Genomic DNA, 6,012 nt, shown 5'->3' on the forward strand with positions numbered 1-6,012 from the left:
TGATCAAATAGATAAAATTGAAACAGACATTTCAGTAGAAAGTGCAGCTCAAATACTTCACCCAACGAAATTTACCAAGGAAAAGTTGCAAGATCTTAAAGAAGTAGACATCGATGAGATTATTGGAGGAGAATCTGAAGTTATTAATTTAAAAGACAATCATTTGCCCACAAGATTAGCTCCTTTGGAAGACTTTGATTCTAATGATATCCCAAATAAACCCAAGATGCAGCCTCTAAACGCAGACATTGAAGACTGTAACATAGGAACTAAAGAACATTCGAAAATGATAAAATTGTCCAAAACTTTACCCCTTGATCAAAAGCTTAAAGATGTTGAACTGATCAAAGAATTCCAGGATGTCTTTGCCTGGAGCTATGAAGATCTGAAATCTTATGACACCTCTATAATTCAACATACAATACCCCTCAAGGAAAATCAAAAACCATTCAAGCAAAAGCTCAGAAGGGTCAACCCTGTACTACTCCCCTTAATTGAAAAAGAAATCAAAAGAATATATGAAGCTGGGATAATTGCTTCTATCAGGTTTTCAGAATGGGTGTCTAATTTAGTACCCACTAGGAAGAAAATAGGAGAAATTAGATTGTGTGTCAATTTAAGGAATGTAAGTAAGGTTTCTTTGAAATATCACTACCCCTTAGCTAAGATGGACCACATTTTACAAATGGTAGTAGGTGCCTCTAGGATCTCACTTTTGGATGGGTTTTCAGGCTTTAACCAGATTTTAGTCCATCTTGATGACCAAGAAAAGATTGCTTTTACAACACCATGGGGAACTTTCAAATATGTCAAAATGCCATTTGGACTTAAGAATGTAGGGGCAACCTTCCAACGAGCAATGGACATAGCTTTTGCAAAAGAAATTCACGATTTTCTGGTCATATATCTAGATGATCTTACTATGTTTTCTAAATCAGATCAGCAACATTTAGATCATTTGAGACAAGTGTTTTTAAAATGCAGAAAGTATGGTATTTCATTAAATCCTAAGAAGTCCTTGTTCAGTCTAGAGGAAGGCAAACTGTTAGGCCATATCATCTCCAAAGATGGCATCAAAATTGATCCTGATAGAATAGAAGCCATTTTACAAATACCCCACCCCAGAAATGTCAAAGAACTTCAAGCTTTCCTAGGAAAGATTAACTTTTTAAGAAGATTCATACCTAATTTGGCTGAATTAATCAGATTGCTGAACAATATGTTGAAAAAAGATTCCAAGGTTAAATGGACATTAGAAGCTAAACAAGCATTTGAAGAAATCAAAATGGCTTTGACCAGAACACCAGTCCTTACAAGCCCAAAGTTTGATAGAGACTTCATAATATTTTCATTTGCATCAGAACACACCATTGTTGTTGTTTTACTACAAAAAGATGATCAAGGATGTGAAAAACCCATAGCCTTCTTTAGTAAAGAACTTAGAGATGCACCACTAAAATACCCAATCATGGAAAAACATGCTTATGCACTTGTGAAAGCTATTAAAGACTTCCGAGTATACATATTATACTCCCATATAATAGCCTATGTACCAAATGTTGTTGTCAAAGATATCTTGACCCAAGAGGGAATTGAAGGCAAGAGAGGTAAATGGATTGCTACTATATTAGAGTATGATATTGAAATAAAGCCTACAAAGCTTATAAAAGGATAGGGATTGGCTAAAATCATGACTGAAACCAATGGCCAAGCCCTAGATATTAATGAACTGGATAATGAACAGGATATGGCGACTCCACAAATCAATCAAGCCTTCCTAGAATCACCTTGGTATGCTGATATAACTCATGTATTATTAAACCTATAGGCTCCTCCAGGGTTATCCAGAACAAAGAAGAGGTTTTTAAAAATGAAAGCTTAAAAATTTTGTATTTTAGATGGTGCTATTTTCTGGAAAAATCATGAAGGTATTCGACTAAATTGTTTGATAAAAGATGAAGCTGACAAGGTACTCAAAGGATTTCATGCAGGGGACTGTGGCAGACATCTGTACTGGAAATCAACTACAGAAAAAATCCTAAGGGCTGGATTTTATTGGCCAACTTTGTTCACTAATGTCAAGAAGTTTGTCACTGCTTGCCATAAATGCCAAATTTTTGAAGGCAAGAGGGAACTTTTACCTCTACCCCTTAGACCAATTCCCACCAAAAGACCATTTCAACAATGGGGTTTGGACTTCATTGGGGAAATCCATCCTCCCTCTTTAGGCAAACATAAATGGATCCTCATTGCCACAGATTATTTCACCAAATGGATAGAAGCCATCCCTTGTAGACAAGCCAATGATTCATGGATCATAGGATTTGTAGAAACCAACATCTTTTCTAGATTTGGCTGTCCTGAAAAGATCATAACTGACAATGCTGCTGCTTTCAAATCCAAGAAAACAATAAATTTCTGTAACAAGTACCAAATCACCTTAGGCCATTCCACAACCTATTACCCTCAAGGTAATGGTCTAGCTGAGTCCTCCAATAAAATCCTGATTAATATTATCAAGAAAGTGTTGGAAGAAAACAAGAAAAATTGGCACAAGAAACTTACCAATGCACTATGGGCAGACAGATTAACTACCAAGAGATCCATTGGGACTAGTCCTTATGAATTAGTCTATGGTATGGAGGCTGTATTTCCTTCATCTTTAGGGGTCCCTGTAATGAAATTACTGCAAGAAGCTCAGGTACAGCCCAATGACATTCAAAGAAGGATAAATCAGACCATCCATTTGCAGCAGACCAGAGAAGAGGTGTACCAAAGATCCCAAGTGTTACAAGAAAAACTCAAGAAAATATTTGATAAGAGGACCAAGGCAGAAGATTTTTACATAGGAGAAAAAGTTTTAAAATGGGATTCCATGAGAGAAGACAGAGGAAAACATGGGAAGTTTGACTTCCCATGGAAACGACCCTTTATTATCCAGGCCTCACAGGGAAACAATACCTACTTTTTGAAGAACCTGGATGATTCAGAAATAGAAGAAGGGCCAGTTAATGGTCGAATGTTGAAACACTATTTTGATCCAGTTTGTTGATATATCCTGACTTTAACTTGTACATAAGAAAGTTCAGTTTCTACAGCTTTTTACAGCAATAAGAATGAGGAAAATGCAGGAAATTTTGAAAAGTAGTGAAGGAATTTTACCATTTTTTGTTTTGCTCAAGAAAAATGTGTATATTTTACATGGTCCTGTGTATAGTTTTCTACTTACAACAAAGAAATATTTCACAGCACAGCAAGAGTTGTTCAGAAGGCCATCTAACCTGCTGTTCTTGACTTTTCACCAGGAAAAGCCATCCCCAAGTGGAGCCAGTGTTATGCTCTTATATCAATAGGTGTCATATTTCATGATTGACTTGATTAGCTATGCAATATGTACATACCTTTTCTTGTTGCAAAGGTTTTCCATATTCTTAAAAAATCAAAAATTTAAAAAAATGTAAAGAGGGTATACCCTAAAAGAAAAATCAAAGGGTGAAAATATAAATGGTCAAAAGAAAAATGAAAAGAAATGAAACCCAAATAGAAAGGGCCAGGAAAGTGTGAAAGTCAAAATCCCACTACTATTTCATTTTCTGTAAATGAAGCATCATGTACAGTTTGTTGAACTTTTTGCCATAATTGATGACTGGTCAAATAGCTTAATCCTGGCCAGTTCATGGTTGAATTTCCTGTTTTATAGATAGAGAATAAAAATCCATCCAAACTGTTTAATCTTGGCAGATAAAAAGATAGGTAGAGTAGCTAAGGAGCTCAACTATTTAATCTGAGCCCTTGGAAGAAATAAGTGCAGATTTAAAGGCTTATCATGCAAAGAAAAGAAAAGCTGAAAGGGGTTTTCCAGTTTAAGTGCACCCAAAGAAAAAGGAGAAAAAATGTTAGGTACAGTAGGCTGGGTAGGCAGTTTTGATGTTGCAGAAGCATACTTGTGATTGGTTTTGTCTCTCAAGATCTTCATCTTACTGTTATCACAAGTACCATGGCAGTTTTATATTTTGGAGCAACTCAAGCAAAGCATGACTAATCTCCCTTCATACTATTTCCCTAAATCATTTACTAATCTCCCCCAAGGTATTAAGATCTGCTTAATCTCCTTAAGGTCACTCATTCCCTTTTTCATCAGATACCTGAGTAAAACCCCATTTTTACTTAGGGAAATGTCCTCATTTCTTGTATAAATTCCTGTTTTTCCCTTTAGCCTAAGTTCTCAAACATTCTAACTTAGCGCTTTTTCATTACATTTCTCATATTAACTATTAACATTATTTTATAACTCCCTATACTTGTTCCCCTTTCCCGTATGGTATAAATCTATATAAAACCCTGCATTACTACATATCTCGCCCCGGTTTAATTATAAACCATATCATTATGAAATTGGGGATTAAAGGTTTATCCGAAACCTTGTAATAACCCTTCGTGCGCAACCTCGGGATTAATTAACCTTTGGTTAATTAATAACCTAACTTAAACACCCCGCGAACCAATAAAAATCACCCTGAAAATCGTTAAAACATTGTTTAAATACATGGGCCCCCGCGCCTTAACCATCTGTCACCTCCGTTGACCGCCAACCGTCAGATCAACGGCCCTAGATCCAACGGCTGAGATCTGTATCGCACCCCACTCCGTCGCCGAGAATTAACGCCCGGGAGATTGGCAGTATCGCTTCTCATACCAGGACGCGTGTCGACTGCCCGCGCTGCTCACGGCCCCCCCATCCGAAACCACTTGAGCCCATAAGCAATGCAGGGTAAACCACTTACCACCCTCCTACTGACCCCTCTCCATGTCAATGCCACGTCACCGTCTCGTGACCTCCACTAAACGACAAATGTGTCCTGTCATGCTGACGTCATCTGCTCAATAAATGCCAAAAATTACTTGCCAAATTGAATTTTGTTAAAAAACGAGGAAATATCATTTTCACTGTAATTCTCTCTATTCACGCTCCCATGCAAAATAACGACTGAAGCCACTGTACCAACTTTCAACTGCCACCCGGCCGAAGAGACCACAGCAACGTGCTCTGCAATTCGTCATCCGACCTGCAGTTACTGAATTTGCCTCCTTAATCTAGGTATTTATCCATTTTACCAGCAACCCTGTAAATTTCAGTTCTCCGCTGAAAATTTTTCCTGTAAAAACCAATTTCAAGTAAAAACAGTCCGCAGCTACCATAAGAAGACTCCTAAACCTGTTGTTTAGCCCAGTTTTTCACAAGAATCTCAAATTGCAGTTTGAAAACATAATAACTAAACATGGAATCCCCTGCAGCTCTAAGCATCACACCCATCAATGCTCCCCACAAAGACCTAGATTATCTACCTCTTGCAGACAAAGATTTTCAAATAAAGGACTTAACCACTGATTACAATCAACTCCAGCCTTTTGCCGAATTAGGGATAATCATCTGAGCAACTCTGATATTTTTTGACTCTGGGAATCAAACCTTCCCATGTACTTCCTTCCATCAGTCCATGTTTTTCCAGACCTCATTCACCAATGTTGTGCCAGCTATGACTCTGTCCATAGAGCAGTTATGTCACCTTCTCAAACTGTCCTTTTTTCCATAACTGCTGAATCCATCAATGAGATGATACATTTCCATTCCACTGAGCCTCTTGCTCGTCTTTCCATGGGATTTTTGCTAGAAAAAGCTTCTCAATTTCCCAACTCAGAGATAACTCGTATTGCTCAAATGTTCATGGTACCAACGCACCAACCTAAAGGCCCTCCTCCTTATCTGCACGCCTTTTTTACTGAAACTGGTAAACTCATTGTTGACATGATATCCTTGATCTTGGGATTTAGGTCCAGTGAATATGTGGATGATATCACCCTAGTTCTATTATCAATCTTCACTCCAAGACAACCCCCTGCTGTCAAGTATGACTATGCCACTTTTATTGCCAACAAAATCCATGATCAGTTTATGAATTTGGATAGAGAAGGAGTCTTCAAATACACATCTTTTATATATCATCTGTTGTT

This window comes from Pinus tabuliformis, chromosome X (genome assembly GCF_031772625.1).
Source record: "Pinus tabuliformis cultivar Carrire ecotype Pingquan chromosome X, CPIR1, whole genome shotgun sequence".
NCBI classification, from domain to species: Eukaryota; Viridiplantae; Streptophyta; class Pinopsida; order Pinales; family Pinaceae; genus Pinus; species Pinus tabuliformis.